This window comes from Equus caballus, chromosome 10 (genome assembly GCF_041296265.1).
Source record: "Equus caballus isolate H_3958 breed thoroughbred chromosome 10, TB-T2T, whole genome shotgun sequence".
Classification (NCBI taxonomy): Eukaryota; Metazoa; Chordata; class Mammalia; order Perissodactyla; family Equidae; genus Equus; species Equus caballus.
In genome coordinates this window covers 84,167,081-84,186,045 of record NC_091693.1, presented here as the reverse complement: position 1 = coordinate 84,186,045, position 18,965 = coordinate 84,167,081, and the positions used below count along the sequence as shown (strand labels likewise).

Here is an 18,965-nt window from a genome sequence, read left to right as displayed (position 1 = left end):
TCCACAGTGACACGCTGTACCTCAAATTTCTTATAAAGTTTTCCAACCGATGGTAGGTCAAAGCTACATTAGCATTTTTAAAACCCTAGAAAAACATTAGAAAATAGTTCAAACTACACCATTTCCCCTGGAGAATTTTACCTTTTTTTCCCCGTAAGTAAAATCTGAGCAGGATCGCTCTTAAAGCAATGAAGGGAGGCCTCATGAAGGATGGCAAGACCAAGTCCTCACCACTCACAAAAAGAATGAATCTACTAAGCTTAGAAATACCGAAGTCCTTCAGCATTTAAGGGGCATATTCTACAGGTCCTCTGGACAAACTCCACAAATGGTAAACGTATTGGAACAAAATAAGGGAGGCGGTGGGAATGCATGTGACATTCTACGTTTGTCTTCTTCTCTGTCTTCTCCTACTTGTACGTGCAGTGGCAGCGACAACAATTGAGGAAAATAGAGATTTTTAGACTTCCAATTAAAAAAAAAAAGGTATCTGTTAGTTAGCCTGTCTTTCTCTCATCTATCTCTAACTATTTGGAAACTATTTGTGCTCCTGGTAAAAACCCAACAGTACAAACCTTCCCCTCCCTGGTTTCCTTGTTCCGCCTTCCAGAGAGAAGCAAAGTGCTGGATTTCTCATAGCTATTTCTGCAGAGGGAGGATTTTCTCATTTGGTTTTTAGAATGGATTTATACAAGCTCTTTACATATTGAAGAAATCAGCTCTCTGGAAGTGATATGCCTGGCAAACATTTAACTTACATTTTGCTTTTTTTGATTGTATTTCTTATTAAGCAGAAAATTTCAATTGTATGTGGCTAACCTTATCAGTATGTTGATTGATAGTTTCATGTAATCTTCAGACAGACCTTCTACAATATAAGATTATATTTTTAAAATTCCATGTTTTCTTCTGATCATTTTATGATTGAATTCTCTTACATTTCAATTTTTCGATGTATCTAGAATGTCTTTTTGTGTAATTAGAGGTAGAGATCTAACTTGTTGACAGGTAATCAATCTCTCCTCCTTTGGTTTGAAATGCTACCCTCATTACATATTGATTTCATCTATTTGTACTATCTACCAAATCTCATATGCATTTGAGTCAATATTAAGACTTACCATTCTCTTGCATTAATCTATTAATTTGCCAGAACAGAACTGATTTAATTACTATTAGTATTATAATATACATTTGAATATCTGATAAAATCAGCCTATTCTCATTATTCTTTGTTAAAAGTCTCTTGTCTATTCTTAAACATTTTTTGTTGCCTATGAACTTTAGAATTTGATTTTTAAAATTCTGGTTGGTATTTTTATTGGAATTATGCTAAATCTCTACATAAACATATGGAGAACTGGCATTGTTGTACCACTGTAACATTTTATCTAAAAAGTTTTCTTTTTTGTCACATTTTAAACATAGATCTTTCTCATTTCTTGTTACTTTTTGTTTCCTGGGTATTTTCTACTGGATTTTTATCATATATCAGTATGTTTTCTTTCCCGATCATTTCTATCTTCAAGTGGTTGCTGTTTGGATGGAGAAAGGCTACTGATCTTTGTGCACTAATTTTGTACTAAGCTACTTACCTGAACTCACTGTTCAAAAAAAAAAGGTTTTTCAGTTCATTCTCTTAGATGTTCTAGAAATACAATTATGTCATCCACATAGAATATTTTTGCCTCCTTTCCCGATTTGAAAGCTACAATTGCTATTTTCTAACTGTATCGCCTGCTCCCTGGAGAGCGAAGGTAAAGTCAACAAGGATGACAAGTTAACAACGTGGACATCCCTGCCTTCTGCTGAATTTGATGGGTGCGCTTGCTGTTTTACCATTGAAGAAGTACTTGTCAATGCCTGCTTTATTGAGAGTTTTTACCTAGAATTTCAGGAGACCAAACGAATTGATTGAGAGCTGCTGCTGGAGAGGAAGACAGAGGACCGTCGACAGGAAGGGCAAAGCGCAGAGAAGAAGGAAGAGGGAGAGGTGGAGGAAGACAAGGAGAAATGTGTGCTGGGGAGAAAACTATGGATGAATGCAAACGCTAACTATCTGAAACCAAGAATAACTCCCATATATTTTCTTAAAGGCCCTTACTTCTTTCCATCTCTTCTTTTACAAAGCATTTCTCTAAAGACAGGAATCGTCCTTCTGGGATGGCTGGGATTAATTACTGAATCATCTACCACATCCTGACTCTAACTATATTAGCTGAAAGGGAAAAATTGAGGTGTCAGGAATATGAAAAAAGATTGGAAAGAATGCTTAGCAGTAAAAATGATTTCAAGGGAGGCCTAACCTAACAACAACAGAAGATCAAACGAGGTTTCCATGAACACCATTCACGCACATTTCCACTTTCTACAAGGGTGGGGTATTTTGGGATCATGCCTGAGATATTTTTAGCTTCAAATATCTGTTCTATTTTATAATGGTTGGCTTCACCGGTAATTTCCTGTGAGAGATAGCATCCAAGAGAAAAATGGACAAAAGGCGTTAATACTCAATTCATAGAAGAAAAACTACAAATGTCCGGTTAACAAATGAAAAGAGCAATAGAAGAAAAACTACAAATGTCCGGTTAACAAATGAAAAGAGCAATTCAACAGTAAGCAAAGAAATGCAAACTAAAGCAATTTCACAAGTAAAGATATAACTTCACTTACTAGTTGACAAAAATGAAAAAAAGGGGGGTTGACTATCACTATTATTGATGAGGTGTAAGAAAATAGACTCCAATGGACTGTCAATGAGATGACAAATTGGTACTTTTTTGAGGTTAATTTGGGATGACTTTCAAAAGTTTAAATGGCATCCCCTTTGCCGCTCCCACGTTTCACTTCTACGAACATATCCTCTAGAAAGAGTTGCAGAAGTCTTCATAAATGTATGCACGCAGCACTAGAGTAATGGGCACAGCCTGGAAACAACTTAGCTGTTCGTCAGCAGAAGACGAGCTAAGTCAATCGTGCTGCATCTATATAATAGAATATTATAGAGATATTAAAAACCATTAATATATACCAATCAGGAAAATTTTTCACGTTGTATTTTTCAGATTTTAGAACAGAAATAAAGAGTGAGATCCTCTTTATAACAAACATACAGAACACATGTTTGGATGTGCACTGAAGTGAGGTGGAAGGCAACATTACTGCGAACGGTGCTTATGCCGAAAAAGTAGGATTGTGGGCAACACCTAACAGAACGCTCCCGTATATAGAACCAAATTATTCACCTTTCTGCAAGGAACATGCACTGCTTTTATTTCATTTCCGCTTTGGAACTCTAATTAACACAGAGCAAAAACAAAAGGATGCTGAAAGCTTGGAAAATAAAGTAAAAAGCAAAGCAGCCTGATAGACATTTCGGTAGTTCGGTGGGCTTGCTAATTTAAAACAGGCGTGGTGTAGCCTTTGGGGCAAAAAATGCAGAACCAGAGAAAATAGAAAATGGCTAAAATCACTAACCAGACTAAATCAGAAATTCAGGAATGAAAGATTTACTTATGATATAAATAATCTTGAGGCACAGAAAACAGTTCTACCCACCTGGGCAACCCCTGCATTTATTGGGTGCAAGGTAATGTAAAGGATGAATTAAAAACTGGCATCTGGCTTTAAGAAATTCATAATTCAGCATATGCCTGAGGCTAATGCTGTGTATCATAAAGTAAATCTGTTATCAGGATTGACTAGCTTCATCTGTGCCTGGGGCATCCTGACTTACTCACACAGCAACCTCCTGGTCTTCAGAGGGAGCTTGGCTTTTTTCTTTCCCCAGAGCTCAGTCCTCACTGATGATCTTCTGTTACTCTAACCTTACGACTTTGATTCACTTACGGAAAGGGGCTTCTTTCTGAGAATATTCCACAGCTGCAGAGTTATTACTCTCATCAAGCACGCAGCCACAGAGGCTGGACAGAGGCCTGCGGCTTCATTATAAGAGGGCAACTGAGATGGGCTCCAGAAAAGGTTCTTCCACGTAACCAGATTTACATGCATCTCCTCATAAAGATGATGGAGCAAGACTGAATTTTATTTAATGTTTGTGCGCTGAAATTAAATCTCTGTTCTGCCCCCTCCATTTACCCTGTTTCACCCTTGTGTGCAGCAGAGCCCTGTGTCTACAGAGACCCAAGAGTCACCCAGTGGGTGAGGGTGTGTCTTGGCAGGGCCTTATGGTAGGAGGGGGTGGGGTGGTGGGAAGGAGACTGTCCCCTCCACTCAGGGGTTACCCCAAGCGTGGCTTTTCCCCGCTTAATTGGAACCTAAAGAAGGTATATATACATTGATCTTTGCTTCAAGGCATTAACATCCCTGGGCTTATTTAAGATGAGTTTATGTCAAGGTTGAGCTGTCCTATAGATTTACACAACTTCACTCTGAGTTTTAAAAATGCCTTCCATCTTGATTTTCTCCATCAAAATGAAACACTAGTAGGGTTATAATGATGAGTTTTTGATACGTGTATGCTTTTTAAACAAATACTTAGCATTTGTTTACATTTTTGATGCTCAATGATATCAGACACCCAGACAAAGATAACTCATTATAATGCTCTTAAGCATTTTTCAGATTTGCTGTAGTTACCTGCTAACCCTCAGATTTTATTTGTAGCCTTTTGGAGATTAACCAAACGTTTGTTGGCTTATTCACATACTGGCTCATTAATTCCTCATAACAACTCTGGAAAGTAGTTATCAACACCCCCGCTTATATGGAAGAGCTAAGAGTCAGGGAAGATGTGTGATTTGTCTGTAAGTAACTCTTTTACAGGCCTCCTGACCCAAGTTCTGACTGGACAACTTCTGCAGCCATTACATTGCTTCTGAACTGGCTGTATCTGCAAAATGCAAATGGCGTAGAGAATTGAAGTGATTGTTCACCTTGTCCAGGCTTCCATATCCTTTGCTTTATATCCTATATTTATAGGGTGTCTTGATTATTTTTGTATTACTTTTCGAATGATGAAGAGGACTCTTCTTTCTTCCTAAATCCACATAAGATAATGAAATCAAGTAATCAAATAAATCAAATAACCTTCCTAATTCTTCCACAACAATGTCAATAATTGATTCAAATTTCTGGCTCACTTTGGAAAGCAGAGTCTCACTCATCTCTATTTAGCTCTGCTTGGGCTGCTATTAATCCAGATCACGACTTATAATTATTTCAACCTCCTACGCTCCTTTATCTGAGGGATCCAGGCTTGTGATGGTTAACATTTATTTCTGCATCCAACAGATACTGGTTGAACACCAACTAGGTGCCAGAGCTCCATAAGTAACATCGACATCCTCTGTGCTCTTATCAGGCTCAGAGCAAGAAGCAGGGAGAGAAGCAAGTACTAAGAAGCCTTCTAGGCACAATGATGGGAGAATTCATGGGGTTCAGAGAAGGCCAAAAGGGGACAGCGACCTTAGTGGGTGGGGGGAGGCAGAGGAAAGGAGCAGGAGAGGTTTCATAAAGAAGGTGACCCTTAAGCTGTCTTCAAGGACAGAAGGAGGAAAAGCAAAGAGGCAGAGAGGAATTCCCATCAGAGTAAACAGAGGAAAGATGAGCCAGGGTATAGTACAAAGGGACTTGCACGAATTCAGACTGGCTGGGGGTTTAGATGTGAGAAGCCTAACTTTCTATCAGAAATTCCAAAACAGAAGACAGAACTCTGCGGTAGAATCTCGAAGTCTCAGCTTATGGAGACACCAGTCGCCATCAGATCCCCCTCTAGCCCTGCCTGCTCGCCTGACGGTCTCTGGATGGTAGCTCCTTCCCATAAAATAGCTGAGGACTATACTGCTTAAAAGGTCATTTTAGGATTCGTTCAGATTTAAATGGATAAAGTCGACTAAACCAAGGTCTACAGCCATACTGAGATCAAAGTAAATATTAATTAAATGGTGACTTTTTAATAACGATGAATTCCAGAAAGAAAGAAAAAAGTATTATTCTAACTGTTTCCCAAGACCACTGCCAAGAAGTTATAATTATTTGTCTGGAGACTTTGGGGGGAAAGTATGAAAATTGAGAAGGAAGAATGAAAAATTAGAAAAGAGAAGGAAACTACTGTTTATTGAGCTTTGATTATTTTTTAGGAGCTTAATATATATTATTGTATTAAGTTTTCAGAAAAAGTTGGTGAGGCAGGAAATACTGTACTAGTTCATTGAGGCTCAAAGAGGGTAAGTAATTTGCTCAACACCACACAGCCTGGAAGTAGAAGAACAAGGTTTCAAATCCAGATCTATTTAGCTTAAAGAACGTGCGGTTTCTTCTTTAATCACACTGCAGATTAACAGACATAGGATTAGGGGAAGGAGGCATGACTGGAAATGCTGAGTGAAAGCAAGGAGACGAGAGGGAGAAAGAGGAGTTCATGATTACGAATTTAGACTGCAGTGAGAAAAAATATGTTAAAGAAAGAAATGATATGCATCTCTGGATGGCATAGGACAGCGTCATGCCCTTGATAACGTGCAGCTGTTGGTGATGACAAATGAGTTCAACTTCTAACCTTTGTAAGAACCTACTTCTACAAAAATTATCAAAACTGTATGTGAGAAATTATCAAGTTCCTCAAAAAAAAAATCACCCAATGCATAGATAAAATAAAGATCAAATATTCCAGAAAGCAAGTAACGATGGCAACACTCAATCTATTTAGTTTCTTACACATCTTACTACTTTGAGACATATTTTTTGGTATTTTATCTCTTTATGGCTACAGACTTGACCATCTGTCTCCAAAACTTAGAGAAAGATATTAAAAAATGACTCATCGCCTTAAACTGATTGATAATATTTTTAAACTCAATCAGCTTAAAGATTTCATTTTTTCCCTAAAGTATCACATGAGAAGAATAAAATAGGGAAATATCAGCAAAAGGTTTTTTATTTGTTAGCAACGTTTATGTAAGTTTCTCTCTCTTTCCAGAGGGTAATTTCCAATACGTACTTTTTTCCCTTTCAGTTATATTAACACGATGATTTGACAAACTAATTATAGGACTTCCCCAATAGAGGATCACTTATAATCTGGACTTGCATTTCTTCAGCTCATGTGTGTCTTTATTCTCAAAAGTCAAATTACTTTGTTGTTACATCAAGATCAATTTAAGAGCTACAACTATGAATTTATAGCTTGAATCAGTCAACCAAATAATAAAATTCCTTGTACAAAACTGCAGGCACATTAATTTTATCTCCCACCAATACAGCTGAAGCACGGCTTTTTTAATGCTTTCAAAAAGGCCAACAGGCTCACTAGCTAGATACCAGGAGTGTTACAAAAACACTCACACAAATTTCTTAAATAGTTGGTTAAAGGGCCCAGATGTCTTTGCTGTGGAGAAACCATGCCTTTAACTGTTCTAACCAAATACAGCCCTCATGAGAGTGGGGCAGGCAAATGCCTTGGCTTTCTCTCTCTCTAGGATCTTCTGGGACAAGACAATTCTCATGTGTAGGAATCCGTAATCTGTCACAGTCAAAACCACCTTTGGGCAGCCACATAAAAGAGAACACTAGTATTGTGATATCAGAAGGACAAATAATCAGGATCAAAGCAACAGTTCAAAAGCAACATGAAGGACTAGGCAAGTCCAGTACCTGAAAAGTAAGCAGCGCCAGGAAGACCGGGATATAGGGAGAAAGGAGAACTGGAGGTGTTCGGATAGAGCAGTGCTGCTCAAGGATGGTCCTCGGTCCAGCAACTCTGGGACAACCCGTGAGCTTGTTAGAAATGCAAGTTCATGGGCCCACTTCCGTCTGCTGGATCAGAGCCCTGGGGCTGGCCAGCAATCTGTTTTCACGAGGCCCCTGTGCCTCCCCTCGGTGATTCATACTGCTGATGGTTGAGAGCCACTGAGATGGAGGAATGTCCTCAACAGACCCAGCCTCTCCTCAGATGAAACAGCCGGGAGGGAACTGCTGACTGTATTTCTCCTAAAACAGGATTCTTTTTCAGGGGTGGAAGGAGGTAGAGAAGGGAATGCTATTGTTAGAGCAACGTGGCTCGAGGCGACAACATCCAGCAGTGCTGTGGGGTCAAGGAGACTCCTCTTTGTTTCCCCAGTGGCCATGAAGGTTGGAAGAAAAAATGAGTGGGAAGGAAAAAGAAAATAAGCACAGAATTCCAGGGGCCCCTGCACTGTGGAACTGTCCCCTTGTGCTGTCTCTATGCCTAAAACTCCTTTAAACAGGGACTGTGTCTTTTGTTGCACATTCTTTCTGTCCTTCATTCACAGTGAAGACCAGCTACGTTCCAGATGCCGCCAGGCACTGGGGACCCAAGGCTAAAGGATGCAGGATGTCCACTTCAGAGGAGCTCACAGGCCAGAATAAATTTAAGACGAAAGTGCCGACTGAAGGAACACATGCGAAGTCCTTCATGGTAAACTGTAACCAATTCCCCATCAATCACAATGATGATTCTGTCCTGTTTAGAAAACTGAAGAAATAGGGCATGAGAATGGTCTCCTCCCAAGGGAAAAATGGAGAAAGGACCCTAAAAACCAAGAGGACCTACTTTTTCCCGACTTGCTTTGACTAGGCTCTGACCTGCTTACTCTCAACCTGGAAGAATCCATGAGCCATAAGCAGGGGGATGGTTTTGCAGCTTAACATGGTGCAAAAGAGCATGCACAAACAGGGGTGGACACCCAAAAATAATGAACTTGACTCCATCAAAGGAAATGTGTCATTTCAATCCTGTTTGTTCTTTAGCAGTTGATAAATCGCAAATTTCCCATCTGGATAGAAAAGAATAACTGAAACCATTACACCGACGTCATCCGAGTCCTTCAACAGTTTCGTGATGCTGTGTCTGTGTAGTACACTGAGGCATTTTCATCACGCAAGGCTGTGAAGTTAGGCAGCCCTATTTTTTTTCCCACACAGGCTTTATTTTAGAAGAGTCATTTTCTGAAGGGACACTACATGCAACAAGCTGAAACAAGCTTCAAGTTATCATTATGAATAAGGTTTGTAACCAATATAAGTCATACCAATCCCTAACATTTTCTGAGTTCTTGTAAGGTACCAGGCACCGTGTTTTGTGTTTTACATTCACTAACTTAATCCTCCTGACAATCCCAATAGGGCCACGTGGTGGTCATTAGGGCTGTTCACCAATATTCCATTCTCCCTCCAGACCCACAGGCCTGTTGTTGGATTGCATTTTCCCAGCCCCCATGAAGTTAGGCACAGAGAGGTGGCTTGCTGTGGTGAGCAAAATGTGAATGAAAAGACCTGTGTCCCTTCCTGGCAAAAAACCTTTAAGGGCCAGTGTGTGATTGGCCATGATCCCTTCCCCTTGTCATGGTGACCGAAAACATTCCAGATGGTAAAAAGTCAATCATCCCAGCTTCTCATGTAAGGATGATGAGCAAGAGCCACTGTCAGTCCACAGTAGACACGAATGAGTAAGGAACACATCATTATTTCAAGTCACTGAGATTTAGGGCTTGTTTGTTGCTGCACATAATCTATCCTGACTGATACAGGTAGTACTATTATTTCAATGTTACACATAAAGAAATTGAGAGTCAGAGAGGCTAAAAAAGCAACTTATTAAACCACAGGGGGTGGTGTCACTGGGTAAATGTCTTTTTGTTTAATGCCTGATCCTCTGGCTTCAGGAACCAAAGGAAATTCATTAGCTGATTCCTCAAAGATTCCCTCTCACGGCTCCAGTTTATACTTCACCAAACTGATAGGTGTTAATATTCCATGACCAATAGTTGCTTAGAGATTGGCCTTATCTAAAGAGATCAAGCACATTGCCCACTGTGACGCAGTTGGTATGTGACCAAAGGAAGGATCCAAGTATAGATCTTTCTGACACTAAAGCTTATGACTTTATCATGATGCCACATCGCTTTTATGGCTAAATGTATCCTGAAAAGACTAAAAGTTCTAGTCCTTAATTCCTGTAATCTTGAGGTAATAACTTAAGCTATGGCTTCAGGTTACTCTTTGTAGAGCAAGGATACTTACCCTCCCTTCCTCGCAGGTTGCTATGAGCTAGACTGAGATTAAAGGGTTTGCAAACACTACATCAAGCTAATTAGAACTAGTAAACAGTAAAACTTCAGCTCTGGGACACTCTCTGGTTGATGAGTGGCTCTAAAAATTGGAAGTAATAACTTTGTATTCGTCTCTTTTAGAAGAAAACCTTTTTACGTTCATTATTAGAGATGAAAATATTTCTAAAATATAATACTTCATTCCAGGTGCCTCAAACAATATTAAACATAATTTTCTCTTGATGACTCAGAGTTGTTTGTTTTGATTATGAATATTAACTATGACATGGTTTTGAGTGATACTCTGAAAGTCTTATGAAAACCAAGGTCTTTCCTTATGAAGTTTAAGAGCAAGAATGGGAAATGACTTTTTTTTTTCAAATTTTTTTTGCTGGGAAAGATTCACCCTGAGCTAACATCTGTTGCCAATCTTCCTCTTTTTTTCCCCTTCCCAAAGCACCAGTACATAGTTGTATATTCTAGTTGTAAGTCCTTCTAGTTCTCGTGTGAGCTACTGACACAGTATGGCTACTGACAGACGAGTGGTGTGGTTCTGAAACTGGGAACAGAACCAAACCAGGAACTGAGTGGGCTGCCAAAGGGGAGAGCACAGAACTTTAACCACTAGGCCATCAGGGCTGGCTTGGAAATGGTTTTTTAAAAGCATAATTGTGCCTCAAGGCGAACGTGGTTAGTGAAATTCCACAGAAGTCTGGAAGAGAGAGAGATGACTCTGCTGTTGGCCAACACTGTATTGGGACTAGTGGGTTACTTCAATTGCCTTTCCCTGTCCAGTTCTTGTTTGGGGTTTTGACCTTAGAAGGGAGATGAAAAAGTAAAGAACTTTATTCATACTGTATGCAAATTAAGAGCAAGCAAAGTTGGAGAGAAGACTTTGGGTATACATATGCTTTGGGCTTTATGACATGTATTTATTTTGTTTTTTGATTTTTTGGGTGTCTGCCTAATTTCTGGTTTTGCTGTGTTCTTAATAGGTCTGCAAATTTCCAGTGAGCATGAAGTTACTATGTTGCATCAGCTTTTAAATGCTGGAGAGCTGTTTAGACACACTGTAGCATGAGTACAGGAAAACAAATCTCTTCCAGATTTTACATTCCACATACATTCTCATAAAGAGTCTTTTCCACTTGTTTAGGGCTAACCAATATATTTAAATTTCCTCATCTGAAAGATTCTTTCTATATGCAGCCATACATCCCAAGTCAATTTGAACCTGAGTAGACAAGACTGTTGATGATACTTCAGAACAAATTTTTTAAAAGCCACCCAACTGTGCTCAAATTTTTATAATTTCGGGGTTTTTTTAACTCAAATTGTCAGAATAATTCAACACCAAAAGTAAGTATTTGAGTGATATTCATATCAGACTTTCATTCATTCACTCAATCATTTCATTTATTCATTTTCATTCATCCAACAAATATTTACTGAGCATTCACTAAGTGTCAAGCAGTCTGCTGGGGGCCAAGGATAATGACATGATGAACAACTCAGACTTTACCCTCACCTCCTTAGAGCTAGCTGTTCAGTGAGGAAGACAGACATTGAACAAACAAGTGTGATATGTATCAAAGAAGGGGAAATGTAGGATGGCATGGAAATGAATATCAAGGCATCGCATCCAAGTCTGAGCAGTTTGATGAAATGACTTTAAACGGAGATAGTGCGGAGCAGGGAGGGGAGAATAGCATGTGCCGAGACTCTGAAACGGGAGAGTAGCCGGTCTCAAAGAAATGAACAAAATGCAATGTGGCTTGGGCAGGGGAGTGAGTGAAAAGGTCAAGGTCACATGTGACTTCATAGATCATGTGAAGAGCTTTGAACTTTATCTTAGGAGACACAAGCAGTGGGTTTTAAGCAGAGATAGAACAGGAGCAGATTTGCATTATTATAAGATTCCTGCAGCCATATGGAAAGGGGCAAAAATAGACGCAGGAAGACCAATTCAGAAGCCCTAGAGCAATCCAGGGGAGAGGTGACGGAAGCTTGACCCAGGCTGGTGGCCATGGGTGAAGACAGTGGACATAGCTGAGAAGGCAGTTTAGAGGGCAGGCTAAAAAGATCTGGCGTTAGCGTAGATGTGGGAGGTAAGAGAGAGGAGCTTGTCAAGATGATGCCCAGTTACTGGCTTGAGCAATTGGATGGATGATGACACCTCAAAGAGAAATAAGGCACAAACGAAAAGAAGCTGTTTGAAGGAGGAGTTTAGTTTTGAATATGTTATTTGTTCTCATATTTCTAGAGTCTTACTGTTAATTGACTCTACACACATACACAGCAATCCTATAATCAAAAGCTGAAAATTCAATCCACTGATAAAAGAAGCACAAGGCTTACTGACTATGACTCATAATAATGTTGTTTTTCTTAGTGAAATAAACTCTTTGAATCTTCACACTAGAGTCAAATACTAAATGATGAATGTGATTTGGGAACTAATTTCTGTTCTCTTACAGTATCATTTATTTCATAACTTGAAGGAGCATCTCAGTAGCAATTAGTATTCATTGTTAAATTAATTTATATTAATTAACTGTTAGACTTAATTTACTGTTAAGACAGTAACAACCAATAAAAGCCTGCTTCCGAAATAAAAGTCTCAATAAAAATCAATGTAATTATGACATTTAAAATGTGAAAAGGAAAAAAATAGCCAGAGTGTCGATAAAATATTCAGTATATGAAACACTTTGAAACCTTGGAAGAAAAGGGAACTCAAAGTACTACTGTCATCAAATTACTTCTAGTTTAATTTTCAAATGACTTGGTTGAATAAAGATGATGAATTTTCACTAATGATGCTTATAAATACTATAATACTTCCTTACACATACATGGCACAGTAACCTGTTTACACATCAGATTGCAGTTTCCTTTTAGATAAGGACACAAGCTCAGACATCCTCCAAGAATTGTCCTGTGGGCAGCGGGAAAGGGGGTCACATGACACTTAGGGCAGATTCATCAGAATTTAGTAAACTGTGAAAGTAGGCCTAAAAGGAGTCCCAATGTCCTTTCAAATGTTAAGTCTCTATCATGTTACGGAGATTCTGGTTCTCTTTTTTCTAACTGCTGACATGTAGTTCTGTTTAAATTATGAGGCGCTGATTTCTTCACCAAGGAATATGCAATTCATTAATAATGAAGTTTGTCATTGGCAAGTCAAGCACACAGAACTGAGGAGAACATACCAGTGATTCACCCCTTCAGGTTCCAATTTTATCTTTTGGTCTGTACAGGGTGCACAGGGAATGGGGGTGGGAGAGGTTCCTTTACTTGCCTCTGCTCACCCTCCCAGCTCGGCACTTTGGCACTTAGCAGGAGAAGAAACTCCCCTCTTTGGGCCAACCTCTCTTCTTCCCACCCTGCATGGGCCCTAACTCTTTGGCTCTCTTCCCCTAGAGTAACACCTTGTCTCCTGCTTTCTCAGAGGCTGAATTTGCAAGTCCTTCCATCCCACTGAATTCTCTCCTGGATGGAGTGGTAAGGATGAGCTTTCAGTTCTCATAGACAGATTACCTACAAAACAATAAAATCTTGTATACTATTCCAAATAATTACCTCCCAGCAGTTAATATGCCAGAAGAGTCCCTGACTCTTCCTTTCCTTTGTGTTTCATATCCACATGTTAGTTTGGAAATTCAGTATGTTCCTGGCTCCGGAAAAACAGTGTGTATGAGCAAGGAGAAATAGCCCTCCAACCACACACTTGTATTTGCTGCCTGCCTTGTTTATTATGTGTCTCCTCCATTAGGTCACAGGCTCTAAGGGAGCATTTTGGTTCACAAATGCTAGCATAACACCTGATGCACAGTATCCTCTCAAATAATGTTCATTGAATGAAGGTGGAGTCTACAGAACTAGACGTGGCCCAGTGATGTTACTTACACAATTCCCTTCTCTGTGCTCATGAGGTTGGAAATTTAAGAGAGGCAACGCATGCACACATTCTCATACACTGGACTGTGCGCTGTACATGTAAGGAATTACCATAATATTTATAAACACCATTAATAAAAGTTTGCCATCTTTACTAAAATGAGGCATGTGAAAATTAAACTAGTAATAATTTGATAACAATAAGACTTTGATTTCTCTTTTCTTCCAGAGTTTCAAAGTATTTCATAAACTGAACATTTATAGACACTGTGGCTTTTTTTTCCTTTTTACATTTTAAATATCATAATTACACTGATTTTTACTAAGACATTTTTGGAAGCAGCTGGAAATAGGCTCTTTCTTGTTGTTGTTTTCTTAATAGTAAATTAGGTTTAACAATTATTCCATACTAATTGCCACTGAGCTTCTCCAAGTACAAAATAAATAATACTGTAAGAGAACAGAAATTAGTCCCCAAATCACACTCACCAGTTAGCATTTGACTCCAGTGTGAAGATTGTAAGGTTCTATTTGGAATAGGGAAGATAATGATATTCTAGGCAGACGATGTTCAAAAGCTCTAAGGTAGCAAAAAGTTTGGTATCTCCCAGGAACAGAAAAGGCCAGAGTGCTGGAGCATAGAAAGTGAGAGGGTGAAAGCACAAGATGAGACTGGAGAGATGGACGGGGGCTGGTCAGGCAGCGGTGCGTAAGAAGTGTGTGGTTTGCTGGGTGTGTTTAAGCAGATTAGTGGCATGATCTGATACACAGACATCACTTTGGCAGCTGTGAGGATAATGGATTCCCAGGTGGCAAGAACAGAAGTAAGAAGTAGATCAGATAAGAGACATGAGTAGATCTCTTACCTATGTTGAACTACGGTTGAGGCAGGAGGTGCTGAAAAGAACAGAATAGATGCAGAATGCTCTGGTCTATTCTACATAAGGGATAAAAAAACGAATCAAGGATATTTCCAGATTTCTGGCTAGGGGAATGGTTGTGCTATTTACTGGGAAGAAGCAGATTTGCACTGGGGAGGGCAGTATTGGGAATCAGGAGTTCAGGTGTGGACATGCCGAGTTTGAGACGCCTGTGAGACATCAAAATGGAGATGTCACAAGGGTACTGGCTATAGGAGCATGGGATGCCTACTTGACGTTTGCATTTTGATATCTCACAGACATCTCAAAGACAAAGCTTTTGCACAATTGAAACAAGAGGGTAGTCCAAAGTAGAGAGCTTTTAAGGCAATTCTAGCACCAAGGTTGGGGCTGGAAATATAAAAATTCAGGGTCATCAGTATACATCCCATGTGTAGAATGGAAAGTATCTTAGATTTTTTGTCTGATTTGAAAGACCACAGATCTGATGGAATGTAAATGAGGAACGGCTGAAGTTTCCATCATGGATTACATTGCACACAAATCCTCTCAAGTCAATTTCCTCCTAAAGTAATTAATGCACATGCCTATTTTGAAGAAGATATGCTATAAATATGTGTTCATTTCTCACTAAATGTAGAATCAATTAAATATCAAAGTTTTGCCTTATTAAAATATATATATCTTCATATTAAAAAATAAATATTAAAAAAGTAAATTGACACCAGGAGACTTAAGAAATCATTTCTCTTCAATTATATGTCCCAGAATCTTGGTTAAAAAATATGACCACAGCTATTTGGAGTTTGACAAATTATCGGGTAACTTAGAAATCAACATTTAAAAATGGCATTGAGGCCCACTCCCCTTCACGAAAAATTCATTCCTAAAGCCACTTGGGGGGGCTGGCAAGGTAGAAATCCACACAGGAGTAGGGGAGCCATGGTGACCGAGAGTGGGGTGTCAGAGGCTGGCTAGCTTGAGGAGGATGTTCACTCAGAGGGGTGGTAGCCCCAACTGGCTGTCAAAATCTGAGCAGAATAAAGAGGGCATCCCCATAGGGAGGGAGTTGGGATGCCCAGGCACAGAATTTCAGAGCCCGAGAGGAACAAGGAACATTTCCACATGGGGCTGTGGTCAAGCACAGAGTGTGAGAGCCTGAGTGAGGTGAGACAGGACTCCCTGTGGGAGGGGGCAAGGTGGCCTGGCATAGGTGTTAATACCTGGGCAGCATGGGGAAGGAGTCTATTGCACAGTAGCCTAGCACAGGGAATCACAGCATTAAAAGTGCAGAGAGAGTCCCCCTGGGGTGGGGTGGAGGCAGTAGTGATGACACACTGTTTACCTACTGAGAGGGCCTGTGAGCAGCAGCAATGCCCTGACAGCAATGAGCACACCTCTCATTCAGATCTTGATTACTAAACACCATTCTCCACTAAAAGGAATCAAGGCTTCTGGGAGAAATGGCTATTTCAGAGCTAGGGCAGGAAAAGATGATCTCAGAATAATGTGTGCCCCCCCCCCAAAAAAATAAATAAATGAGAAAATGCTCAAGGAATGATGGCAGTATGTCAAAAGGACATAGAAGCCAGCTTGAATGAGCTCCCATTGGTCAAATATGGGATAACTGAGCATCAAAATAAATAATAATAGTAATAAATTATATTCCATTAAACCATGAGACCATAATAACTAAATTAACAAATGTATAAATTGAAAGTTTAAGAAGGAACAAGGTATTTGCATAAATTCAAAGTACTCCTCAAAAAATACTAATCCTAATATTAATTAAAAGTGGAAAACAATGTGAAACTTTACAGTGGCAGATGCCCTTAATCAAATGATGGAAGTGAACATCATTATCATGAGATAATCATGCAGTGAAATCATGCACTAACTGACACAATGAGAATACAGCACCATGAAGGGATCCAGAAGACGCCACGGTAGCAAAAAATTATTTTAAGCTAGAGGCATTTCAGTTCCTGAAATCCCTTATCTGTCTAAAAACAGAGCCTCCCAAAAGAACTCAGAACAATTCAATTGTCATAAATCCCATCCCTGGGAACAACTCCAATCTTCTCCTTAGGAGAGAGAAGTTGGCACCACATCCAAACAGATACTGCCACAAAACTATCCTTTCTCCTAAAGAACCATTTATTTTTCCAAAAATTCATTTGTTTTTCCATAAGTGCCCCTTTTTCCCACTTCCTTTCTAAGAAGTAATTTGTTCTCCTAGAAGTGTCCCTCTGGTACTCCTTATTCTCTATTAAGATGGTATATAAGCCCTAAATTCTAACAGCCTCTTTGAGTCACATTTCTTTGAGAACTCCTGTGCATATGTAATTAAATCTATTTTTTTTCCTCTTGCTAATTTGTCTTTTGTCAGTTTAATTCACAGGCCTCCAAACACTGAACTAAAGAGGGTAGAGGAAAAGTTATTTTCCTCCCCAACAGCCACTTCTGTGATACTCCTGCCAAACCAGAATCTAACACAGAAGCATCAGACAAACCCACACTGAGAGACATCCTACAATAACTGGCCTTTTAAGATCCTGAAAGTCTAGGGAAGACTAAGGAAACATTCCAGATTGAAGGAGACATGACGACTGAATTGTTTTGTCATAAAAGACATTATTGGGACAACTGGCAAAACTTGAGTGGGGTCTGAGGATTCAATGATAGTAGTATACCAATGTTAAGGTTTTGATTTGGTGGTTATATTGCAGTTATGTAGAGAATGTCTTTATTTGTAAGAAATGTACATTAAAGTACTTGGAGGTGAGGACATCATGCCAACAAGTTATTTTCAAGTGGTTTAGGAAAAACAGTCCCTGTACTGTACTTGCAAAATGTATGTAAGCATGAGGTTTAAAAAAATAAATAAACACTTTAAAAAATGGCATTGATTTGCCCTAGTGCCCCATCCAGTCATCCCAACACAGTCAATTACTGGTTTGAAACAAATCTCAAGAGTCAATGTGACACAGGGATATCAGCCCCATGGTGAAGTGAGTTATTCCCTTTGTCTCTCCTCTCTAAGTTACAACTAAATGGACATTTATCAACCCAGAGAGGATTCCCTACACAGCACAGTGGGATGCCTGAAAGATCCATGCAACCATACAGCTGAAGGTGGGTGGACTGGATCCTCAGAAAGCAGTGGTATTGGGTGAGCAGACCCCCATCCTCTTTCCCTCCCCAGCAGCAGCAATCCAGATCATAGGTCCTCACACAGCAGCCAGTGCGACTGTGAGAGAAGGTGGGGGCAGTGTGGCCAGCACATGAACACTTTCCAAGTGGTGGCCTGGCCCACAGGAGTGCCTACCATGCCACACTGGTCCTACTCATGGGAGCACTCCTCACCAAGCAGTGGTGGCTCAGCCCCTATGAGGAAGCCCTGTCCACCAAGTGCAGTGGCTCGGATGAGCTGCTGTGAGTGCAGAGCTGGTCCAGGAATGAAAGAAAGCACCCCTCCCCTCCTGCCTAGTGCAGCAGCTTGGCAGATCCCCTGCCAAGCCAGCACAGTGGTCCCTCCTGCAGAGAGCAACCTGCCTGCCAGTGGAGCACAGGGGCCCCACCTGCATGTGTGTGCATGACCTGCCAAGCGGCTGAGGCCAGCCTGAGGAAACGTTGAGCAGCCCTACCCGCAAAACTTCCAGCAGACAAGGGAGGATCAGAAAACACAGCTCCTGCCCCTGACAGTGGTGGTAGTCGGAATCTGTGACCTGATACTACCACAAATGCACCAGCAAAGAATCAATTCATCAAACACCATGAAGAACTACATTAACACTTCAGAGCAGAAGGAAAATGACAAGTCTCCAGAAACCACAGAAATTTATAATCTAAATGACAGAGAATTCAAAATAGTTGTCATAAAGAAACTCAATGAGTTATAAGAAAGTGACAAGAAAGATAGTTCAATGAGCTCAGGAATAAAATTAATGAGCAGAAGGAATACTTCAACAAAGAAACTGAAATTCTAAAAAAACCCCAAAAAACAGAAATTCTGGATATAAAGAGCACAATTAATGAGACAAAAAATAACTGAGAAATCATAAAAAATAGAGCTGATATTATGGAGGAGAGAATTACTGATTTAGAGGATAGAAATAAAGAAATGCTTCAGGTAGAGGAGGAGAGAGAACTA

The 18,965-nt window shown here is 39.9% G+C and overlaps 1 protein-coding gene across 10 annotated transcripts in view; it reads right to left on the bottom strand.

Annotated features, from left to right (window-relative positions):
• Positions 1–18,965, bottom strand: part of TMEM200A (transmembrane protein 200A) — a 74,964-nt gene that overhangs the window by 12,392 nt on the left and 43,607 nt on the right. The window contains exon 1 of one of the 10 annotated variants that reach the window (XM_070222753.1): positions 7,615–8,190. The exons of the other annotated variants lie outside the window; for them this stretch is intronic. The gene's annotated coding sequence lies outside the window, so the exon portion shown is untranslated. Of the gene's footprint in view, positions 1–7,614; positions 8,191–18,965 lie in introns of those variants that run through there. 10 annotated transcript variants of the gene reach the window in all.